General features: G+C 41.3%; 1 protein-coding gene across 15 annotated transcripts in view; it reads right to left on the bottom strand.

Moving 5' to 3' along the window:
• Positions 1-25,140, bottom strand: part of EPB41L2 (erythrocyte membrane protein band 4.1 like 2) — a 226,629-nt gene that overhangs the window by 148,793 nt on the left and 52,696 nt on the right. Inside the window, exon 1 of one of the 15 annotated variants that reach the window (XM_030928704.1) lies at positions 13,888-14,035. The exons of 13 other annotated variants lie outside the window; for them this stretch is intronic. The gene's annotated coding sequence lies outside the window, so the exon portion shown is untranslated. Of the gene's footprint in view, positions 1-13,887; positions 14,036-25,140 lie in introns of those variants that run through there. One more of the 15 variants, XM_010354695.2, reaches the window with a different exon arrangement.

Raw genomic sequence — 25,140 nt, 5'->3', positions numbered from 1 at the left:
ATCTCCTGGGCCTACTGCGGCCAAGCAGGATGAACACTAAATATTGTTCTGAGGGTCAGACATGGTGACTCATGACTGTAATCCCAGCACTTTGGGAGGCTGAAGAAGATGGATCACTTGATTGCTGGAGTTCAAGACCAGCCTGCCCAACAGGGTGAAACCTCATCTCTACTAAAAATACAAAAATTAGCCAGACGTGATGGCGTGCACCTGTAGTCCCAGCTACTCAGGAGGCTGAGGCAGGAGAATCACTTGAACCCGGGAGGCAGAGGTTGCAGTAAGCCGGGATCATGCCATGGAACTCTAGCCTGGACAACAGGGCAAGACTCCGTCGAATGAATGAATGAATGATGAATGAATGAATGAATGAATGAATGTTGTTCTAAGAAGATAAACTTGGGAGCCTAAAATTGGGAAGGGTAGTCAGCAGAAACAGGAAGAATGCAGACAGAAAGGTAAATAGGCTCAGGTGGGCTAGGTGCAGTGGCTCACACCTGTAATCCTAATAATACTCTGGGAGCCCTAAGCAGGAGGACTGCTTGAGCCCAGGGTTTCAACACCAGCCTGGGCAACATGGTGAGATCCCTATCTCTACAAAATATTTAAAAATTAGCTGAGTGTTGGTGGTGCATGCCTGTCGTCCCAGCTACTCAGGAGGCTGAGGTGGAAAAGTTGCTCGCACCCAGGAGGTGGAAGCTGCAGTGAGCCCTGATTGGGCTACTGCACTCCAGCTTGAGTGACAGAGGAAGACCCTGTCTCAAAAATAAATAAATAAAAATAGGTTCAGGTGGAAGTATCAGCCAAAATAACAAAAAAAAAAAAAAAAAAAAAAAAAAAGAGTAGGTATTTAAGAGAAAATAATCCACAGGAGTTGAAGTCTAAATAGCAGATAAAGAATAACTAAAAAATAATGCCAAGATTCAAGGCCAGAAGACTAGAAGACTGTAAGATTCTGGAACTTTCAGGCACACTGAGTTTGAAGTGATGTAACACCTAAGTTCTTACAGAAGATTACAGAAATCAAGAGTAAAGATGATAATTTAGGGGTCACCCCAGAGGTATGAGAGATTAACCCTGATCCTATCATTTGTTACTAGTATTAATCTTAAAACTTGTTTCCAAACAAGTGACTATTCCTGAAAAGTTTTAGTAATACAAAAATAGAGAAAAAGCACCCTAAAGCCAGGCTTTCCTGAGGGGTGGCGGGGGAGACTATGGCAGGGCATCTGAAGGGGCCAGAAATATATAAAAGTCTGCATAACAAGAATAGCATCAAGGTGCTGTAAGAACTAAATGTGGTAGACAAAGTCCACCTTCTTAAGAAGGTACAGTCACCTCCATGTGTCTAATGAAAAAATATTTGGAGGGAAATCTCAGTGGCAAACTAATCAACAGACAAGATAAGTGCTAAGAATGAAGGAAAGGAGGCTGGGCAGGGTGACTCATGCCTGTAATCTCAGCAGTTTGGGAGGCCGAGGCGGGCAGATCACCTAAGGTCAGGAGTTCGAGACCAGCCTAGCCAACATGGTGAAACCCCATCTCTACTAAAAACAAAAAAATAAGCTGGGCATGGTGGTGCATGCCTGTAGTACCAGCTACTCAGGAGGCTGAGGTGGGAGAACTGCTTGAACCCAGGAGGCAGAGGTTGCAGTGAGCCAAGATCACGCCACTGCACTCCAGCCTGTGAGACAGTGAGACTCCATCTCAAAAACAAAGAATGAAGGACAGGAAGCCCAATATCAGATCGTTCATTGATCATTCACTCATTCAGCAAAGAACTATTGATAGCCCATTAAGTGCCAGATAATTGTGGACACACATGCGATAAATACCTTAGGTATACACACCTAATACATACTCTTTTGAACAACCTCTATTCTCCCCAGTTGACTCTCTACTTGCCTTTCTTCCCTATCAGGTTACAAGCTCCACAAGGCTGTATAATGTTTAAAATAAAATAGAAGGTTGACAAATAGGTAGTCACAGCCTCTGCTCTCTCTCCCTCAAAGAGAAGTATGCCTTTATGATTTCAATTTTGAACACAGCTTGACTGATATATTATGGAATGGGCTGAGTAGAAAAAAGAAAAGAACAGCTGCTAAAATAACTGCGAGAGAGTTGATATTTGGTGGGCAATAAACTAGTTTAAGGGAGAGTGTTTGAGGTCTGCTCTATATTGTAATGAAGAATCAAAAAAGGTTAGTTGATGAAGAGAATTTTTCTTAAGTTTTGCTGTTATAACAAAACCTTTTCTTTTGCTTCTCTAGAGACTAAAAACTTAGTTTGTCAATTCTTTGTCAATGTTGGGATCTGTGTTTCTTTGGTTATCAAAATTAAAACTAGGCCCTGAGTGAGCTCATCTTTATGCAAGTTACAGTATCTGAATAGGGCAAGTGTCAGTGGAATGAAGTGGACAAATTCAAGAAATATTCAATTAGTAGAATGGTAAGAAGACACATGGCCAAAGACATTCGGGAATTTAGAGAGCAAGGGAAAGCTAAAGAAAGAACAATGAGAAATGGGACAGTAAAGCCATTCACTGAAATAGTTAACAAGGAAGGACTAGGGTCTTCTGGAGGGAAGTTAATGAGTTCAATTTAGACTGGGTAACAACAACAAAAAGACATATAACTAGTAAAAGACAATAGTGGGTTGACCGGGCACAGTGGCTCACACCTGTCATCTCTGCATTTTGGGAGGACAAGACAGGCCGATCACCTGAGGTCAGGAGTTTGAGACCAGTCCGGCTAAAATGGCGAAACCCTACCTCAACTGAAAATACAAAAATTGGCTGAGTGTGGTGGTGCATGACTGCAGGTCCAGCTACTCAGGAGGCTGAGGCAAGAGAATCGCTGGAACCCGGGAGGCAGAGGTTGCAGTGAGCCGAGATCGCACCACTACACTCCAGCCTGGGCAACAAAGCAAGACTCTGTCTCAAAAAAAAAAAAAAAAAAAAAAAAAAAAGTCAGTAGTGGAAAGACAAAAGGAAGTCAGAGAAAAACATATCTAGAGGAAGGCTGTAAAAGAGAAAAAGAAACGAAGACTAGCTGGGAGAAATACATAACACACAGCAGGATGGTACCCAAATATATTAATAATTAAATGTAAATCGTCTCAAGATATAAATTAAAAGGCAGAGATTGTCAGACTGGTTTAAAAAGGAAGAATCAATTCTAGTCTATGTACAAGAAACCTACTTTAAAGATAAAAATATGGGAACAGGCCGGGCGCGGTGGCTCAAGCCTGTAATCCCAGCACTTTGGGAGGCCGAGACGGGTGGATCACGAGGTCAGGAGATGGAGACCATCCTGGCTAACACGGTGAAACCCCGTCTCTACTAAAAAATACAAAAAACTAGCCGGGCAAGGTGGCGGGCGCCTGTAGTCCCAGCTACTAGGGAGGCTGAGGCAGCAGAATGGCGTGAACCTGGGAGGCGGAGCTTGCAGTGAGCTGAGATCCGGCCACCGCACTCCAGCCCAGGAGACAGAGCGAGACTCCGTCTCAAAAAAAAAAAAAAATATGGGAACAGAGAGATGGTATGAAGCAGCAAATTGTGATATACAGAATTAACTTTGATGGTAAAATAAAGAGATAGCCCTAAATGGCAAAACTGAAGTGCTCTGTTTAGTGCAAGAGTGAAAGTCTGTAAAAGTCTAGACAAAGATCTCATAATAATACAAATGAGTATGGTTGGTATACTCTACTGAGGACATATAATTAAATGTCCTAAGGTGCTTATAACCTTATTAGTTATACAGTTTTGGGGGGGTTTTTTTGGTTTTCTTTTTGAGATGGAATCTCACTCTGACGCCCAGGCTGGAGTGCAGGGGCAGGATTTTGGCTCACTACAACCTCCGTCTCCCGGGTTCAAGCAATTCTCCTGCCTCAGCCCCTCAAGTAGCTGGGACTACAGGTGCCTGCCACCACGCCTGGCTAATGTTTTTTTGTATTTTTAGTAGAGACAGAGTTTCACCATGTTAGCCAGGATAGTCTCAATCTCATGACCTTGTGATCCGCCAGCCTCAGCCTCCCAAAGTACTGAGATTACAGGCATGAACCACCTACCAAACAGTACAATCTTGGTTTAAGTCCATGACTTGGAAACACCAGTAGTTCTGAAGTTAAAATATGTCAGTTTTGTGGCTGTCACACTCCTTTTCTACCCTGATTTCCACTGCCCCCATCTACCAGGTTAGTAATGTGTACCCCGACAGCTATGTCCTCTTCCACACACACAAAACACAGTGGTAGTCATATGGGAGGCAAGTAGCTTAAGAAACCAATCAGTGTGGCATACCAAGGAGACATTTACAGGGGCATTACATTTACAGAGCCTTCACCCTTTCCCAATCACATTCTTATTTAATAAATTTAAGAGGCTTTCAACATGTCTAATTCATGTTTGATACAGTAGAAAGCTCTTACTACTAGGCATCCACATTTTACTTGGCTTACCCTCATAAATCTAATCCTGCAGTATTTTGTTCCTTGACACTCAAAACGCATTCGTTAAAACAGCAATGTCCAATATTATTTGAACTCCACTACATATCTACTTTTTTTATTTTTTTACCTTTAAGCTCTGTTGGACTTGATATAGCTACATCTTTGTACTGGTTTTTAAAATTTAAAATCATGGCCAAAAATACTCAATAAACATTTTGAGGTGTCTGCTAATTATTAAGGAAGGGGTCAACAACATGAAGATGCATATATGTTTAACATGTTGTCTTGCTTTATTCCTCTTCAGAAAGAGATTTGGTCTTTGCAGAAGAAAAGTATAAAAAATATTTTTTCAACCTTTTATGTTGAGAAGACTGTGAAAAGTTCACATCCATGGTTATAATTTGTTTCTCTTGGATCTAAACATACACCCACCCATTGGCTTCAGAAAACTACTTGGACAGAAATCCTAGGAGAGTGATACTTCCTGGAAGTTTCAATTGGAGGGGGGAAAAAAAAAGAAAAGAAAGAAAATCTTTCTATGGAAGGACAGCCAGTAGCAAATAATACGAATGTTAATACCAATTTGTAAAAATCTATTCTTACACAAAAGATACATTCATTGACTCAACATGTTTCTTGAGTAATTATTAAGAGGGTGATTTGCAAAAGGATTCACACTCTCACATATTTGATATGTGGTAAGATTCTGTTAAATATTAAGCAAAATGGTTCAGTATGAAAAATTTATGTATCCACAGTTTTGCTGGCCAAATTCCTATCGCCAGCATCCTTCTCTTTACCACTAAATTGCTGTTGACTGGCTGCCACTCAAGCAATCGGCTCCCTAGGGGAAAGCCAGCAATCTTACATCCATACGCCCCACACCCTAATAACTTAGGCTTGTAGTCGGTAGTCAATGGAACATTTCATGAGTTAATCAATAATTGCACCTAATTCATTAAGTGGTGTACAGCTACAAACCAAATCCCAGTAAAACAAACAAAAAATGAACTCAGTGTAGCCATCATTCCTCATCCTTTCCTCCCTTTCTATGCGGACTCACTTTGTTGTCCTTTCTCTGCATGTATTCCCACTACTGGAATTACCCATTCAAATTCTTTTTTTTTTTTTTTTTTTTTTTTAATTTTTTTTGAGACAGAGTCTCACTCAGTCACCAGGCTGGAATGCAGTGGCGCCATCTCAGCTCACTGCAACCTACGCCTCCTGGGTTCAAGCGATTCAAGGCCACCACACCCAGCTAATTTTTGTATTTTTAGTAGAGACGGGGTTTCACCATGTTGACCAGGATGGTCTCGACCTCTTGATCCACCCGCCTCAGCCTCCAGCCTCCCAAAGTGCTGGGATTACAGGCATGAGTCGGGGCACCCAGCCCCAATTTGAATTCTCAATATCAGTCTGTCTTACTGCGAACTCAGCAGCTCAGTCTTCTTACTCACCTTTGAATCCCTAGCCCGGCACACAGTAAGACTGGGCACCAATTTATTTCATAATAAGGAAAAACAAATACCAAAGATAGTTCCTTAAATCTGTATTCTCAATCTTTGTGTTATTACAGTGGTAAGCATAATGAATTTAATTGGCAACAACAAAATTCACTATTACAATTAAATATTTGATCCTAGTCACCTTTATAATACCCCAAAAAGGTATATATACCACCAGGTATTACCGCACAGAGAGAAATACAAGATCATTACTGGACCCAGAAATGACATCTAGTAGCTATAGATAAAAGAAATATGAAATGAGGCTTCCTTGGCCTAGGGAAATTAGGTAATCTTCTGGGAAACCCAGCATATATTTCTGAAACACAGATACTTGTAATTGCCTCTGCAAGGCTCTTGTATGGGTTCAAACCCTGAGAGCCCGCCAACACACAACACAAGACGGTGTGTAGCAACACGCTGTTTTAATGAGCGCCTGGGTGCAGGCAGGCTGAGGCTTAAAATGGCGTCAGTACCAAAGAGGACGGGGCAGGAGTTTTATAGTCTCCTGTAAACAGGAAGTGTCTCGGTCTGACATAACTGCTATGTAGTACCCAGACGGCCTCCCTCTCCATCTTCAGGGGGTATGTGTCTTCCGGCCAGCTCTCTTCCTGCTTCTGCTATCTTGCTGACGCACGCCGGCTGCTGGCGCAAGTGACCTTGCTCCTTGGGACTGGGCCTGAGGAGGGAGGAGTTATTCATTCCCTTAAGCTTCCAGGGCCCAAGGAGAATCTTTCCTTCCTGTCTATTTGGTTATAGAAAAGGTAAAGCAGAGTAGGTTGCCCCAGTGTTAATTTTTTAAAAATATACTGGCCTACCTGCCACCATCAGGGTTACCCTTGGCTTGGATGAAAAATTTTTAAAAACCAACCCAAGCTTCCAGGTATACGGTTAAAAATAGGCAGTATATGACCAAACCTAACAATAGCTCTGTTACCGATATTAAGCCACAGTATACCAGGAATAAAACTTGGGGTTGGGAGAAACATCATAAAGTTATTTGTGAGTTTATGGTACACACATTTACAAATCACAAGGCTGTGAAAGAGACATCTAGCAGATGGCAAACCAACCCAGCAGGGAGTCACTACCACTCCAGCAAAATCCACTGGCGGAGTAAGCAGGATGCCAAGAATGTGAAAGACTAAAATGGGCTAACAGTAATGTAGCCCCTTTTCCAAGATGACCCTGAGCTGTAACATAGTGCATGAAGGAACCAGGGGCAGTTAGATCTGATCAGGAATCACACTTCAAGGACAAGCTGAGACCCAGAAAATCACTTACCTGATCATCTACCCACGAGCCATACAACTAATGACATACAGAATTGGGATATGGCTGTGCAACAGGAGAGGGCAGGGCAGAGTATGTCCTGGGAAAAACCTAACGCTGGGATTCACCACTGACACATGGGCTGGATAGAAATGGAACCAGAGGAATGAACAGCCCCTGCAGACTGTGTTGTATGAGAAAAGACGGCCTCCAGATGCAACAGGTCAACTGGACTTTGCATGGTCTGCCCAGGCCACAAAAGGACTGTGTCTGCAGTTGTACCTATAAAAACTGAAGTATGACAGACAAGGACATATCTATGACTACACTCACTGAAAGGATACACATGTTTATATATTATACTTAAACATATACAAAAGTGTATGTACTGTGAAAAACATAAATCTTGGGGCCCCCAAATCACTAAGCCAAAAGGAAAAGTCAAGCTGGGAATTGCTTAGGGCAAACCTGACTCCCATTCTTTTTAAAGTCACCGATCTGCTCACTGAGATAAATGCATATCCGATTGCCTCCTTTGGAGAGGATAATCAGAAACTCAAAAGAATGCAACCATTTGTCTCTTATCTACCTATGACCAGGAATCCCCCTCCCCACTGAGGTGTCCCGCCTTTGCTTCAAGTTGTCCCGCCCCACCTTTCCAGAAAGAACCTATATTCATCTTACATATGTTGACTGATGTCTTATGTCTCTCTAAAATATGTAAAACAGGCCGGCCGGGCATGGTGGCTCACACCTGCTATCCTAGCACTTTGGGAGGCCAAGGCGGGCAGATCACGAGGTCAGAAGATAGAGACCCTCCTGGCTAACATGGTGAAACCCGTCTCTACTAAAAATACAAAAACTTAGCCGGGCATGGTGACGGGCGCCTGTAGTCCCAGCTACTCGGAAGCTGAGGCAGGAGAATGGCGTGAACCCAGGAGGCGGAGCTTGCAGTGAGCTGAGATTGCGGCACTGCACTCCGGCCTGGGCAATAGAGCGAGACTTCGTCTCAAAAAAAAAAAAAAATGCCTAGGCAGGCAGATCATCTGAGGTGAGGAATTCGAGTCCTGCCTGGCCAATATGGTGAAATCACTCCAGCATGGGTGACAGAGTGAGACCCTGTTTCAAAAATAGTAATAAAATAAAATGTATAAAACCAAACTGTGCTCTGATCACCACAGGCACATGTTGTCAGAACCTCCTGGGGCTGTGTCAAGGGTGCAGGTTTTCAACCTTGGCAAAACAAGATTTCTAAATTGACTGAGACCTGTCTCAGATATTTGGGGTTCATAGTACATACTATATATCTGAACAAAAAGGTGAAATGTAGCACTCATAAAAATTAACTTAGCTGTCATACTTAACTTTCCCTTTGTCATGATCTGCCTGATCCTTTCCTCCTCCTATGGTTGACCTCACTCTCATGATTTAGACTAGCTCTGTTCAAGCAGTTTGAGTTCAGCCATATTATGGAATGCTGTCATATCCTGCTTCCCAATCATTGTCTATCTCCTCCCACTGTCCCCCTAAAATTCCAGGTTAACCATATTGGAACATATAAATTCAATAGCACAGTTATGAATAGATAAGGAAACTTGTTTTTCCTGTTCTGTTATCTGTATATCTTAAGTAAATATTCTTCCCATTGGACCTCAGAGTAACAAGGGAGCCAGAGATACTTTGTCTCTTCTGGGGAGAGGGACTGGCCCCAGTGTCTGAGCCTCCTTGGAGGGTTTCCTCTCACTTATACCCCTTAGCTACAAAAGAACATCCATATAAAGAGTTGGTTTCTGCCATAAAGTTTACTGTAACAGGATCTGTCCTGTACCAATTGTGCATTTCTCTGTAAAAGACACAGATGGAATGGCATGATCAAGAGCTTGGAATCATTCTATAAAACAAGCCCAACTGATGCCCAGACATAAACAAACACTGGAACCCCTGTGTACCTCCGCCCCAGATGACAGGAGTCAGGCGAGCACAGAATCAGCTCTTGTTGGAAATCAGTGAGCCGGCTCTCCAGGACAGGTCAGGGCTTATGTGATCAGATCTTTACTTGCTTCAAAGCCTTCTTAAGAGTTATAATACAGACTTGTTACACTTATATGATCCTGGAAAACATCCAGAATGACTAGCCTATGTCTTTCTGACACACATCTTCTGTAGGTAATAAATATACACACTTTCTACAAACTGTGAACTTTCAAATGAGTCCATCTAATGAACGAATGAATGCCCTATAGATTAACACTTCCCAAATTAAGTCCTACTACCTTAAGAATTTGTGGCGATGCATCACCCTATTTTGCAAAGGGAAAACAAATGAGTTTAAAAGGATAATGCTGTTGTTTTAACCTATGCGAACATATTTATAGACAAGAGACTAGAAATGTTCAACCAAAATGGTAACGGTAATTATTCCTGAAATGTGGGTACCTGGAAATTTTGCTTTATTTGCATTTTTCTGTTACCAAGTTTTCTGCACTGAACATGTGTTATAATTTTCAAAAATTTAAATAAAGTCCATTAAAATTTAAAAATGTAGAGTTTTCGCCCTTTACTCTGTACTCCTTAACAGTTTTTCTTTTCTTTTCTTTTTTTGAGACAGCTCACTCTGTCACCCAGGCTGGGGTGCAGTGGTGCAATCTGGCCCACTGCAACCTCTGCCTCCCGAGCTCAAGTGATTCTCCTGCCTTAGTCTCCCGAGTAGCTGGGACTACAGGGGTGCACCACCACGCTCGGCTAATTCTTGTATTTTTTAGTAGAGATAGAGTTTCACCATGTTGGCCAGGCTGGTCTTGAACTCCTGACCTCAAGTGATCCACCCATCTCGGCCTCCCAAAGTGCTGGGATTACAGGCATGAGCCACCGAGCCCAGCCCTCCTTAACAGTTTTAAGGGCAGTATAAAACAGGATAACTAAGTCCCAACAAAGTTATAATAAACTGGTATTGTGTCATGTGGTATAGATTTACCAAAAACACAGAGCTACATTCATACTATTCCTCTTTGAGCTTGGCACTATACACAAGAAATCACTGGACTCTGAGCAGCTTTCAGACACTGTTACATCAGAGGACTTTTCTTTAAGTTAGATTTTAACTGGATTTAAAAGAATGAAAGGAATTTCCTGGATTTTATCACAGCAATTTCCCAGGAGATTTTTCCCTCAGTTCTTAATACAAGGATTAAAGCCACTTAGCAAATTAGAGAGTGTACTTGCCACTTAAAATGCTATTAAGATCATGTAAATTAAGAGGTCTTTAAAAAGCAATACACATCAACAAAAGACTTAAGAGTTCCTGCTCAGAAGTTGTTTTAACAGTTTCCTATGAAGGTAGTTAAAAAGCATCAACCATCTGAGGTCACATCTAAGTGTAGGGGGATCTACTTTCAGACCACACAGAGCTATGAAGGGATCAGGGAACACATATCTACATTAGATCAAGAAAGAGCCTTTCTTTGTTATATGACAAGTGTTACTGTCAAATTTTCTCTACGACTTCATTAAAATATCAAGCACAATACATGCACAATTTAACACAGCACAAGGCGGACAGGGACATATTTTTCAGGACTGTAAAATGGCATCTGCAGAATGTCTCAAAGGAGTGACAAAGGGACTTCTTTAGCTGTAACAAAGAGAACAATGTTTCCAGTAGGACACTACAGGACTATTGCATTTCAGGGGGGGGAAAGCAGTGAAAATTAACACAAAACAGAGCTAAACATGGAGAATGACAGTCTGTAGGGAAGAATTAAAAGAAACTATTGAGGACACAAGTTTCACTCATTATTGTATATAAGAGCACCTAATGTTTTAAAAATCGAGTAATTGCAAATGTTAAGTTTGCAAATAAAATTATAACTAAAAAAAGCACAAAATAACCTTATCAATTGAATTAATTTTGGATTCATAAGCCCTGTATTTCTATAATTCCTGTTAAAAGGTAGTTTATAAACAAGCAATAACAGTATTATGATAAGCAATCTATGTGTATCATTTCATTTAATTTCTCATGACTACTCTATGAGAAATACTATCAATGACTCCATTTTACAAGTAAGGAAATTGAAGCTTAGAGATATAGCTCAGCATCAGGCAGATTTGAATTTCAATTCCAACTCCTTCACTTACTAGCTATGAGACTTTGACTTTCTTTCCAAGATACTTTGAATTCCAAGACTATGAAAATCAAATAATTTTCACATGGATTAAGGACAAATTATTTTCAAAAATGGGACAAGAACTTTCCTATAACATCATACAAAAATGGAGCTAGTTGCTTAAGGAATTGGGGGTGTGGGGGAAATTGGGATATACCTACCCAAGACCAACCAAGTAACACTTTCAAAACACTGTTAAAAGAGTAGCTTAAGAATGCCTTAGGGAAAAAACGAAGAGAAGGAATGATGAGAATTAGGATTAATTACAAAATAAATATCATGTCTGAATAGACTGGATGGATGGAAAAAGACAATCAGGATACTAAACTGATTATTCCTCACTTTATCTGAGGTTTATGTGCTTAGTTATCTTCAGTGGACAGTACTCTAAAAAACTATTTGATGACTTCTATATTGTGCAAAACAACTTCAGTCATAGTTACAAACAGTAGACTCTGATTATAGTAAATAAAACCAGTAAATAAGTTAGCAACAGGTAAATTTTTCTCCCTATGACTATTTGTTTCATAAATTGTCAATCCTAGTTTAAATCCCAGAACACTGTTACCCAACTAATCTTCCCAAACTCCAGTTCTGATCATATCATTCATCTGTGCAGGAAACCTCAGTGACTCCACTGAGTGAGGAAAGCAAACCCAGAAAGCAATTCTTTCACCTCGAATAGAGTCCTCCACACTCTGGCCTGACTCTCCTTTTCCAGACGTATGCTCAGTTCTGCCCAGGATGAATGCTATCATTCTGGAGGTAAAAGCCCTGTCTCCAGGCTCAATCCTCAAGCCTCTTCTCAAAAGGCAGCCACCCAAGTAGAATGCCCATAATCACAAGCACCACTGTAGAGTCCAGTTACCAGGCTATGACTTGCCTGCCTACCCCAGCTCAATGCTGTTCTTCTCTCTCCCAGATGCCACAGCGTCCCCTACCCTGTGTAGGGTACTCAGAGTCCAGTGATTTCTCGTGTATAGTACTTTCCTACACTCAGGCCCAATGCACCCATCTTATCCACCTTACCAAACAAGTCTGTCTTAAATTACTATGATTAGGATATTGTAAAAAGCTGTGCATTTCCTTTCCTACACTCAGGCGCAATGCACCTATCTTATCCACCTTACCAAACAAGTCTGTCTTACTTATCTCTGTATGCACCACAGCAACCAAACATACCCTTTTGCACAAAGTTCTACTTCATATATATGTTGGGCAGAAAGAAACGATAAGAAAAATCCAGCATGCCTAAGTTTTCAAACCATTCTAGGCATTATAATCCTACTTTTCTATTATCCAAGATAATCATCTTAATGATTCAATAAAGTTATTGTAATATTAAGTCAAACAGCACTCTACTGGAACAAATATTATTTCGGCCCATTTGTAGTAAGAAATCTCATGTCATCTTTTAAGATTCCTATTAAGAAAATGTGGGAAGCATGGTATTTACTATCTTCACCCTGCATGATTGCTTCTCATGGATTAAGACTGGCCTACTGGGTCACTAGCTTCAAAAGATATCAAATTCTAAGAAAAGCAAGAAGAAACTAGAAATGTCTCTAGAAGACATGCTAAAATTAATTGGGGGGTTATACAATCCTCCTGAATCATAGTAATTTTACATCTGGAAAGGACCCAAGAAAATAACTTAGCTAACCCTTTATTGTGCAGATATTGGAGAATCAAAGAAATTTTAGACTAAGCCAACTGACTGAAATAGCAGCTTTTTACAATATCCTAGGCAAAGGCAGAAACCTAACCTCCTGGCAAAAAAAATAGTTGCCAGGTATTTCTCATTTGCATAAACATGTTAAATCAACCAGGCAATGAGCTGAAATCAATTAGGTGATAAGCTCATGTTTCTGAATGAATTTACCCCTCAGTGTTTTCTCAAATGGAGCTCACTTTTGCCAAATACACTTTCCTCTTGTTATCTCTGTCTTCCCAATGTACCTCTCACTGTGGACTTTCCAATTTCCTATAGATGTAAATACCATATAAAGATGTGGAATGGTGGCTTTGTAAAAAACAAAAAAAAAATACAAGCATCACTATAATCTCTCATCCGTGTATAACATTTATGAGACTGGGGTAGGGGGGATCTTCTTCCTTCACTGCTCAAGTTGGTACTAAAATCACAGCAGAAAATAGGAACACAGAATGCCTGGAAAAGTGAAGGGTGCCTATCCAGGAAAGCTCACAACTGAGGCATAAGACAAGAAATGTGCTATTACTTTTTTCTTCTGCAACCCCTCAAATATAATTTGTAACAGTTACACATAACTTTCAGGAAGAAAAATACAAGCTGTCTTCCAGGAAATCTGGCCAACCCAACTACCAAAATCCTAACCCGTACCATACATCAACGGGTTAATGGCACCCTATGAAACAAAATTCACAGGCAATCCTTCCATTTGAGGACAATAACACAGTAAATAACAGAAATACCACTTGCCCCACAACCAAACACCCCAAGGAAAACAGCAACTCACATTTATCAGTAGTAAATTCACTGGGTAAACCATAGACCTCCTCAGAACTCACACCTGCAGCCCAGGCTGTGATCACTGCTACCACCTTGCTTGCTGGCACCGTGCAATCCAAGGACGCCTGGATTACGATAAACGCCTTAAGTACAGTGCTGACACAATCCAGTCCTAGTGCTTAAGTCAGAGGTGGCCCAGCGCTGGGTCAGGAAATAATGAGACAGATAACAGAGCCCAAAGGTAAACATAAATATCTTTAGGAAGCAGCATTGCTTCTCCAATCATGAAATGGATTCCCAAATTATTTTACTTATTTTTTTCCAGAGCCAAACAAAAACAGATGACAAATAATTCCAAATGATCTGGAGAGAATGCAGCTCCATTATTATTTAAATATAATGAATAATAAACAAAGACTAAAGAGAAATGAGATCCCACCTAGCAACGCAAGAAACTTTCTGCCAAGTATATTACAACTATACACTTCTCTAAGAGAAGAGAGCGTACATGTGTGCACACACGCTATCACTCAAGTGTGCTTAGACTATAAAGTGGTGTGGCTGCTTCTCCAGAAGCTCACAGAATCAGTCACATCTACATCCTGACACTTCCATGGTGAACAAATTGAGGGACAGGGAGAGCTCCAATGCCTCCTCTGAGACAAGCAGCTGAGAGCGCAAGGGAAAGAGAAAGAGAGCGCGTGAGAGTGAACAAGCATGTGCAAGCAAGCAGTCAGTCAAAACAGAGATTCTTTATATTACACTGAATAAACTTTTTGGTACAACACTAGAGAACAAGTTAAGTACAGCATTATAAGAAGTGCAGAGTGCTGCCAGAAAAAAAAGAATTCTTTTTTTTAGTTCTCTTTCTTCCTACTCTATCTAGCCACTCAGGCCAGTTTCCATCATCTTTCTCCAACACTTAAGCTGTCATCTCTACTGGAGTTTCCCCACCCACCCCATGCATTTGAAAACCTTCTGGAAAAGAACCAAAAGTATAACCAACTTTTCAAAATGACTTTCAGAGTTAGTCCCACCCTAATATTTGGCTGTTTATCCCCCTTATTTCTTGATCTCTTTCCATTCTTTCTTCCTGTCCTTCTTTCCCTACCTACAAGTAGATCCCAGCAACAAAAGTCACTTCCTTTTTTCCCTGCTCTCCTTAGACTTTCGAAACTAAATTCTCCGTTGCCCCCACACCAGCTTCAATTCTTCCTTCAAGATAAAGAAAGCCAAGAAACGCACACAATTGTCAATAAGTCTTTAGGATGCCAAATTTAATGTTCTAAACATTTCTGTGGAAGAGTATTTCCAAGCAAAACAAAAACTAACGATTCTCCATCATCTATTGTTCAGATATTCCTTCTCATCTCACCAAATTCACCTGAGCTGTCATATATAGATTTTTCTAGATTTAGACTAAGGTCAAATGCAAATAAATGTGAGTCTGAAGGCAGGATTACTGCCTCAAAAAGAACTTTAACTACCTGTTGATTGAACGTATGCCAATCATGCCAGACTTGCTTATTCTTCAGAGGCATTCCTTCGATCATCAGTGCCAGCACAACTATAAACACACACAGAGAAGAGACCTTGTCCTCAAATTAGCCCCAAATGCACTCAGAACGTTTTTGACAAGTCCTAGCAATGAGAACACACAAGGCCCTCTGCTAGCACTACGGAGTTGAGGGAAAGTGGAGGGGAGAAAGAAGAAGGGGAATGACAATATAATAGCCTTGTCCCTGAGGAGCTGATAACCTAGACCACTAACACAGACAACCTCATGGAAAGTTAACATTAATAAACGGGTTAAATTTCAAGGTGACATTAGAATAAATGCCGTAAGACTGTGTATGAGCAACTGCTAAAGGAATTACACAGCTACAAATTCCTATAGGAATTCAGCAAAATGAAGCAAATATATTCCAGAGTAAAAGGAATTTGGCATGTGAGATGAGATAGTTACTTTGGCAAAATCATTTTAAAAGCTTTAATGGATTTATTGGTTTTAATATGGCAGAAGAGAAATACTTCAGATATGGCCGTGTGTTTTTAACCTCTATTCCTTTCAGGTTCACATCAAATAACCCTAAAATGGCAACAATCCAGCCACATCATAATGGTTTTCAAACTTCTTCCAATTGCTTGGGCCAAATTAACTAAACAGCTGTGTTTGGGTGGTCTCAGTTTTTCACTCAAAGTTATAATTAGATAGATTTAACCCTCGGAGTCAATGATCTTTTAAGTCCTCCTAGAGGAAAACAATACTTTATAAATTTTCCCCAGTAGATAAAGTAAAACAGGCAGAGTGGTATAGTGAAAAATGTTCTGGAATAGGTGGAACCAATTGTAATTCCAGTTATGAAAACAATAGTAGTTTTAAGTAAGTTATTTTATTTCACTTTACTAAATTTCCTATCAGTAAAATTAAAGGAGGAGGGATTAGTTATCTCTTTTTAAGTGTCACTTAGTTATAAAATTCTACATTTCAAAAAAAAAAATCACTTGGCATTGCAAAGAGCACACAAAATAACACTGAGTGGAAAATGACAACAAAATCAGAATATGAGCCTCACTTTGTGAAATGTACAAAAATATGTGTTTACTTAAAGATTTATTCCATAAGCCATGAATGTAGGGTACAAAGATAAAAACAATATAATATTAACAGTGAAGGTGGAAATGAGGCCAGCTCTCATTTTATTATTTATGCTATTTCCAATTCTAGTTAATAAACATATAAAACGATCCAATCCTTTGACCCCAAGCTGGACATTTTGAATCAGAGCTCTTCAGCCTCTCGAAATACACTGCCAATCAGAGTTGTCTTAGAAACACTGTAAGCCCAGTCTTCAATTAGGGGGAAAAGAGAAGGGGCAAACCCACAACTTTGTTTTTACACTACTACTTTTCTCATCTAGTCTAAAATCCCTTTCTCCACCCCATCCCCTCCTCACAAAAACCTCTTGGGAGTGACTGAACGCAAGTAACCTAAAACTGGAATTTCTGGAACTGTATGGTTTTCAAAAACCATCATACTGTCATCTCCCTACTTCACACACGCCCAGAACTGGATTTCATACTTATTTTCACAACAAAATCTCCCAGTGGTACTTAAACATTTTCTTTTTCCTTTTTTCAAAAGCATAGGCAGGTTATATCAGAAAAAAGAGGAGAATAATTTGGCACCTGTGGAGGTGATGTCATTAACCAGCCATGGGTCTGAATTGTCCCTGGAATGAAGCTTGCAGCTTGAATCTCTGAGCCCACCCAACGCTGTTGAACATAAAATACACTCACATTTCACTGGCTCTGCTTAGGAAACCCTGTACTTACAATTTATCAGCTTTAAACTTTTTATAGAACGTAGCATCAAATATTGTCAAGGATCATCCTTGGAAGGCCAAACTTTACAGCTCTAAACCTTTATTTAATATCTGGCAGGCCTGTGAACGACTCCTTCTGCATGCCTATCTATAGACAGTCCCTGATTCATGATAGGTTGTATTCCAAAAGCCTGATTTTGAGTCACCAGCTTGAAAAAAGAACTATGCATCCTCCCCAACAACAGATGGAGTGAAGGCTTGATTGAAGAAAGGGTGGGCACAGTGGGGGAGTGAGACCGACAGAGAATGACAAAAGTGAACCTGGGGGTGTAAGCTTCAATCCTCAATCTGCAAAATGAGGTTAAGGAAATCTAAAACAAGGCAGGTAGAATAACAGTTTCTTGACATAAACACTAAATAAATGTTAGCTACTGTTATTATTTTCTCTCTTTACAGAAACAGTCATTAAAGGGAGTATTAATTCCCTAGGCCTACCGAAGGAAGTTCAATTAATCTATTAACACACCTGAAAGTACTTGAAAACCACAAATCCTAACAACACTTCTAAGGAAAGCATGCAATAAGGAGTTCCGAGCAGCACACATGTGCTCTCCAGAGGAAGAAGTGCACTCTCCATTCACGCCAGACAGTGAAATGCAGAATCCTTACCCCCGCCACTCCTCCAGCAAGGATCCCACCCAGAAATGGGGTGCCTGAAAAGGAGATAGGATGTGAACTCTGAACTCTAACAGACTAGTGGTGAAGGGCTACAGAAATCTAAGCCTCTGCCCAAATCACCCAACTCCCCACTACACAACTCCCAGTCACCTTTCCCTTCCTTTTTAGGAGCCACCAAACGTAGCCCTCCTGCTTCCCACTGCCAACATCTGTCCAGGACGGTCATGTACAAAGAAAAACCAGACTCTTCACCTTCCAAATTCAGTCTAGAAAGCAACATAAAGCTTTGCAACTATCTATCAAGATTTTATTATCCATAACAATCAAGAAATGGGTAAGAAAAGCCCAAATATGTTTGTCTGTTTTTACTTACATTTCAAAGGCAAAGGCAAAAATCACACTCAGACGTCAATGCTAATATAGATATACTTAAAGTAGTCAAGACAACAGAAAAAGGAAGAAGCCGCAACTTCTATCTTGCAATTCCCAAGACGGTGCTTACTTGATCTTTTACAGAGTTTTTTTTTTTTTTTACCTTCACAACCCTCTAAAAATTAGTCAGTTTTCAATTATCTACTGTTGGTGATGTGTTTTGTAGGCAACGACATAACTACGTTCCAGAAACTCTCTCCCTGTGACCCAAAGCACATCAAAAGTCCCTCTCCTCATTGCACAGCTTTAACAGACACAAGATCTTAGAGATGTCCCAGACCCTGACATTTGTCTAATCTATTTCTCCCAGTCTGACAGTGAAGCTGGAGCTATCTGGGTGGAGCCAGAAGTTCAACCAGTATCTCTGGACCATGCTTTTCCCCACCATTCTACAATGTTTAAAGTCAGTGGAAAAAGGAGTGTTGAGGGGGAGAAGGAATCTCAAGCCAAGCCTTCACATATATAATGTATTCCAAATGTGAACAGTTTTTAGTTATTACCCGTATTCTTGCTCCTTTCTATAAGGCACAGGGCAGAGGACTATGCGAGTGTGTATGCATTCCTACTTAAAAGGCAAATCTCAGTGATCCTGTTCTTCTCACTATCTCAGTTACCCATTCCCACGGTCATGCCCCAAGAACTGGCTTTCAAATTTTTCCAACTGTGACCCAGAGGAAAATATTTACATCCCAACCCAGTTCACAAATGCACAGTAAACACACCCAGTTTTAATGAAAACAATATCTTTAAATGACTATGTGATCACCCTGATCAAGACTCAAGGCTAAGCTTGGGGAGTTCATGCTAAATCTAGCCCCAACCCTTCCACTCAAAAAGCCTTCTCCCTGACAGCAGATTGCCTCAGCCAGAAAAAAAAGGGGCATCTCTTTCCTCCCCTTCCTTATTTCGTTCCTTTCCCAAGAGGAATCCTTCTTGTTGTGTGTTAGGTTTTCTTTTGGAATTTTTTTTTTTTTTTCTGCTCTGTCACCCATGCTGAAGTGCACTGGCTTGATCTTGGCTCACTGCAACCTCTGCCTGCCTGCCAGGTTCAAGCAATTCTCATGCCTCAGCCTCCTGAGTAGCTGGGATTACAGGTACCCACCACCACACCAAGCTAATTTTTGTATTTTTTAGTAGAGACGAGGTTTCACCATGTTGGCCAGGCTGGCCTTGAACTCCTAACCTCAAATGATCCGCCTGCCTCAGCCTCCCAAAGTGCTGGGATTACAGGTGTGAGCCACCACACCCGACCAACTTCTTTTTAAATTCACTTAAGGCCGGGCACGGTGGCTCACGCTTGTAATCCCAGCACTTTGAGAAGCCGAGGCAGGCAGATCACTTGCGGTCAGGAGTTCGAGACCAGTCTAGCCAATGACAAAACCCGGTCTCTACTAAAAAAAAAAAAAAAAAATTAGCCAAGTGTGGTGGCACGTGCCTGTATTTCCAGCTATTCGGGAGGCTAAGGCAGGATAATCGCTTGAACCCAGGAGGTAGAGGCTGCCGTGAGCCGAGATCACGCTGAACTCCAGACTAGGTGACAGAGTGAGACCCTATCGCAAAAAAAAAAAAAAAAAAGATTCATTAAAAGTTCCATAGGAGTTAGATTTTTTAGCATTTTTTTAAAATGCTGGTCATGACTCTCTAATATTAGGTTTTGAAAAATCCTGCCCTAGACTTATTACTCTATATAATCATCTCATTTCAGGCACCCCAACCTCTGAATATCTATCTTTCCAGCTCAATCTCTCTTCTCCAACAATTCTGTAACACTGAGGATCCTATGCCCATACCACCTTCCCAGTGCCCCAATCTTCACTCCCTTCCTTAAGCAGCTTGGGTCCCATGGGCCCCAATCACATCTTAACTCCTTTGCCCCGCCCTACCTCCAGCACACTCACCCTCTTTATGGTTACATTTAACTTGGCCTTACTTCAGATGTGCACCCAAGCAGCCAAAATGAAAATAGCCACAATAACTTTTCTCAATATAAATTCACAGCCACAAACTTTAAGCAGACTGATATGGTTTGGCTCTATGTCCCCACTCAGATCTCACCTTGAATTGTAATAATCCCTGTGTGTCAAGGGCAGGACCAGGTGGGCAGTTTCCCCCACGCTGTTCTCCTGATAGTGAGTTCTCACAAGATATGATAGTTTTATAAGGGGCCTCCCCCTTCACTCAGCACTCATTCTCTCTCCTGCTGCCCTGTGAAGAGGTGTCTGTCTTCCACCATAACTTTGTTTCCTGAGGCCTCCCCACCCAAGTGGAACTGTGAGTCAATTAAACTTCTTTCCTTTAAAAATTACCCAGTCTTGGGCATTTCTTTATAGCAGCATGAAAACGGACTAATACAGTTAATTGGTACCAGGAGTGAGGTGCTGCTGTAAAGATACCCAAAAATGTGGAAGCAACTTTGGAAATGGGTAACAGGCAGAGGCTGGAACAGTTAGGAGGACTCAGAAGAAGATAGGAAAATGTGGGAAAGTTTGGAACCTCCTAGAGACGTGTTGAATGGCTTAGACCAAAATGCTGATACTAATATGGGCAATGAAGTCCAAGCTGAGGTGGTCTCAGACGGAGATGAGGAACTTGTGGGGAACTGGAGTAAAGGTCACTCTTGCTGTGCTTTAGCAAAGAGACTGGTGACATTTTGCCCCTGCCCTTGAGATCCGTGGAACTTTGAACTTAAGAGAGACTATTTAGGGTATCTGATAGAAAAAATTTCCAGGCAGCAAAGCATTCAAGATGTGACCTGGATTATTCTGAAAGTATTCAATTTTATGTGTTCACAAAGAGATGGTTTAAAATTTGAATTTATGTTTAAAACAGAAGCAGAGCATAAAAGTTTGGAAAATTTGCAGCCTGACAATGCAATAAAAAAGAAACACCGATTTTCTGGGGAGAAATACAAACTGGCTGCAGAAATATGCATGAGTAACAAGGAGCCAAATGTTAATCCCAAGACAATGGGAAAAATGTCTCCAGGATATGTCAGAGACCTTCACAACAGCCACTTCCCATCACAGGCCCAGAAGCCTAGGAGGGAAAAAATGGTTTTGTGTGCTGGGCCCAGGGCCCGCTGCTCTGTGCAGCCTCTGGACATGTGCCCTGCATCCCAGCTGCTTCAGCTCCAGCTGTGGTGGCTAAAACGGACCAAGGTACAGCTCAGGCCATTGTTTCAGAGGTGCAAGCCCCAAGCCTTGGTGGCATCCACATGGTGTTGACCTTGTGGGTACGCAGAAGTTAAAAATTGAGGTTTGGGAACTTCCACCTAGCTTTCAGATGATGTATGGAAACAGCTGGATGTGTAGGCAGAAGTTTGCTGCAGGAGTGGAGCCCTCAGAAAGAACCTCTGCTAGGGCAGTGTGGAAGGGAAATACAAGGTTAGAGCCCCACGCAGAGTCCCCACTGGGGCACTGCTTGGTGGAGCTGTGAGAAGACGGCCGCTGTCCTCCAGACCCCAGAACAGTAGATTCACCAACAGCTTGCACTGTGTGCCCGGAAAAGCCATAGACACTCAATGCAAGCCCATTAAAGCAGCCAGGAGTGGGGCTGTACCCTGCAAGGCCACAGGGGCAGAGCTGCCCAAGGCCATGGGAGTCCACCTCTTGCAGCAGCATGACCTGGATGTGAGACATGGAGTTAAAGGAGATCATTTTGGAACTTTAAGGTTTAATTACTGCCCTACTGGATTTCAGACTTGCGTGGGGCCTGTAGCCCCTTTGTTTTGGCCAATTTCTCCCATTTGGAATGGTAAATACCCAATGCCTGTACTCCCATTTTATCTAGGAGTAACTAACTTGCTTTTGATTTTACAGGCTCATAGGCTGAAGGGACTTGCCTTGTCTCAGGTAAGACTTTGGACTTGGACTTCTAAATTAATGCTGGAATGAGTTAAAACTTCGGGGGATTGTTGGAAGGACATGATTGTGTTTTGAAATGTAAGGATATGAGATTTGGGAGGAACCGGGTTGGAATTATATGGTTTGCCTCTGTGTCCCCACTCCAATCTCACCTTGAATTGTAATAATCCCCATGTGTCAAAGGTCAGGCCAGATGGAGAGAAGCAAATCATGGGGGCAGTTACCCCATGCTGTTCTTGTGATAGTGAGTGAGTTCTCATGAGATCTGATGGCTTTATAAGGGGCTTCCCCCTTCAGTTGGCACTCATTCACTCTCCTGCTGCCCTGTGAAGAGCTGCCTTCCACCATGATTATAAGCTTCCTGAGGCTTCCCCAGCCATGTGGAACTGTGAGTCAATTAAACCTCTTTTCCTTATAAATTACCCAGTCTCGGGTATTTGTTCATAGCAGCATGAGAACAGACTAATACACAGACCCTTAGCAATCCTCAGAAATCCTATGAGAATTCCCTACTCAATCCATACTCCCAGGCTCTTAGAAACTTATTTCACACCTGTACATATTTCACACCTGTACATAAAGCAAAAAAAATTATAGACTTAAAAAGATGTAACACTGGTAACTGGATGTTCCCATGTTCTCAGCCACAATCCAACTACAGCTATCCTCCAATAGGAAAAATCTAACATTCTGTTAAACAAACTGTTACCCATGCCCCCAACAAAAAAAAAAACTAGTCATTTAGAAGAAAAGGTAAATCTGCCCCAGTAATATTAATAAGTTTAAGGCCACATAACCATTAAAGAATACAAGAAAATTTACTTTCAAAAAGTGCTTTTGTTTTCTCCCCTTTTATGAAAATGGTAATATTCTCTCTTAATTCTCTTACCAAAGTAGTCCATATGCAACTATGTCCTGCCTCCCTAATCACCTATAGGCATAACAGTTTATTATCCAAATATAATTTGTTCAACCATGCAAACATCTGTGCAATCAGACATGTTCAATTTGCCAGGGACAAGTCCAATGACATGGCCACAAGTGATAAGCACCAATGCGCTGTTAGTGGGCCTTTCGCTGAAAGAAACAGCTTTTCCCACAATTATCTCTAGATTGAACTCAAGTGTCTAATAAATGCCTTCATGTAATTCAACAAAACCAAAACATGTACATTATAGAGTTACTATTTATTCTAACCCAAGTCACTAATGGTAACACTAATGCACATAAGCATATAAACCCCATAGTAAAATGAAGCTGTGTTTCTTCAAATTCAAGGGCCAGTAGAAGTGAAGGCTAAGGAAGCATGTCTGCCCAAAGAGACTGTAAGAAGCACAGTCCAAAATTCCAGGCGCTACAAGAGTGCTGTCATTTTACAATCACTGCAGGACATCAAGGGCCATTTCTATTGCTTTGAAACCCCTTTCTTCCTGACAGAAATAAAGAATTAATTGATTTTTTTTTTCCAAAACGCAGTTTCACTCTGTCGCCCAGGCTGGAGTACAGTGGCTCAATCTCGGCCCACTGCAACCTCCGCCTCCTGGGTTCAAGTAATTCTCATGTCTCAGCCTCCCAAGTAGCTGGGATTATGGATACACGCCACCACGCCCAGCTAATTTTTGTATTTTTAGTAGAGACAGGATTTCACCATATTGGCCAGGCTGGTCTCGAACTCCTGACCTCAAGTGATCCTCCTGCCTCAGCCTCCCAAAGTGTTGGAATTACAGGCACGAGCCACTGTACCTGGCCAGAATTAAATAATCAATTTTTTAAAAATACTTGGACTTGAGTGGTTAAATCCATATACCAATAGGCAGATCATTCTTCAGCTTGGAGGAACCTCAGGTGAAAAACGTAAACACCTCTTAGGACCTGTAGATATAGCCAAGACCACACGCTAGCCTGCGAGCCTCCTAGCCTCACTCATCCAGACCTCCAGCATCAAAAAGGAACATGCACAGCACCAAGATGATCAAGCTAAGGCAACAATTCCTACCTTCACTTACTCAGGCACCCTCCTCAGCACCCTGACTTTTCATCATCCTACCAACCATTGCCCCTTATTCAGTGTTAAGACTGCTAAGATGTTTATGCTTCTCCTTCTCCTCCACCATTCATTCACTCAAAATTTAGGAATCTGGCTATGATGTAATGAGCACTGTGCCAGGACATCATAGCCCAGTAAGGGACACAGGGAGTAAGTGCACAATTATAATCCATTCTGAGAACTATCTATGGAAAGCCATATGCAAAGCAGCATAAGAACAGAGGATGAAGTAGGATAAAACGGGAGCCATTTATAAAGGATGGAGGGAAGAAAGGAGGTACAGATTCCCAAGGACCTGCAAAGGCATCAAGCATAAAAGACCACTACAAGTTGCTCTTTTCAACTTTTCAAATTTAGTCAAAATCACAAACTGTAGGCCCAAGAACTTCCAAGGTAATAAATCAGTCCATTTTTCTACTAACAAGGTGGATATTTTTTAGATATTAACTGAGAAGTTTCTTCTTTTCAAGATCTTCTGAAAATTCCATGTAACCATTGTATGTTGGCTTTCAATTTACAAATCAACACTTGACTCTACAGACATGTACTTCAAACTTACGTCTTAATCACAACTGCATTCTCTGGTACTCAATATAATCCTGAGAGGCATACTAGGACCTTCATCCAAGCCAAAACTGTCTTAAGTGAAATTTATCTTTGGTGGGTATCCCTTTCATTCTTTGGCTTCTCTTCCACCCCAAGCCAAGGTAGTTCAGGTACAACTCTTAACAGGCAGTCAACTACCGTGGCTAATGGAATGGCAGATATCAGTTTAAAGTGTGACCTCTCCTAAGTAGGGGTGAAGATAGGAAGCAAGTGAAAGAAAATCCAGTGTACAGTAAATGGGTGTTAAGTTAGGATGGGGTGAGAAAGCAGATGGATATATTCTTCCTCCACCTCTAGAAGAGAAAAAC

The sequence above is a fragment of the Rhinopithecus roxellana genome, chromosome 4 (assembly GCF_007565055.1).
Source record: "Rhinopithecus roxellana isolate Shanxi Qingling chromosome 4, ASM756505v1, whole genome shotgun sequence".
Taxonomy (NCBI): Eukaryota; Metazoa; Chordata; class Mammalia; order Primates; family Cercopithecidae; genus Rhinopithecus; species Rhinopithecus roxellana.
Note: the sequence above shows the minus strand (reverse complement) of the source record. Positions and strands in the feature narration are given on the sequence as shown.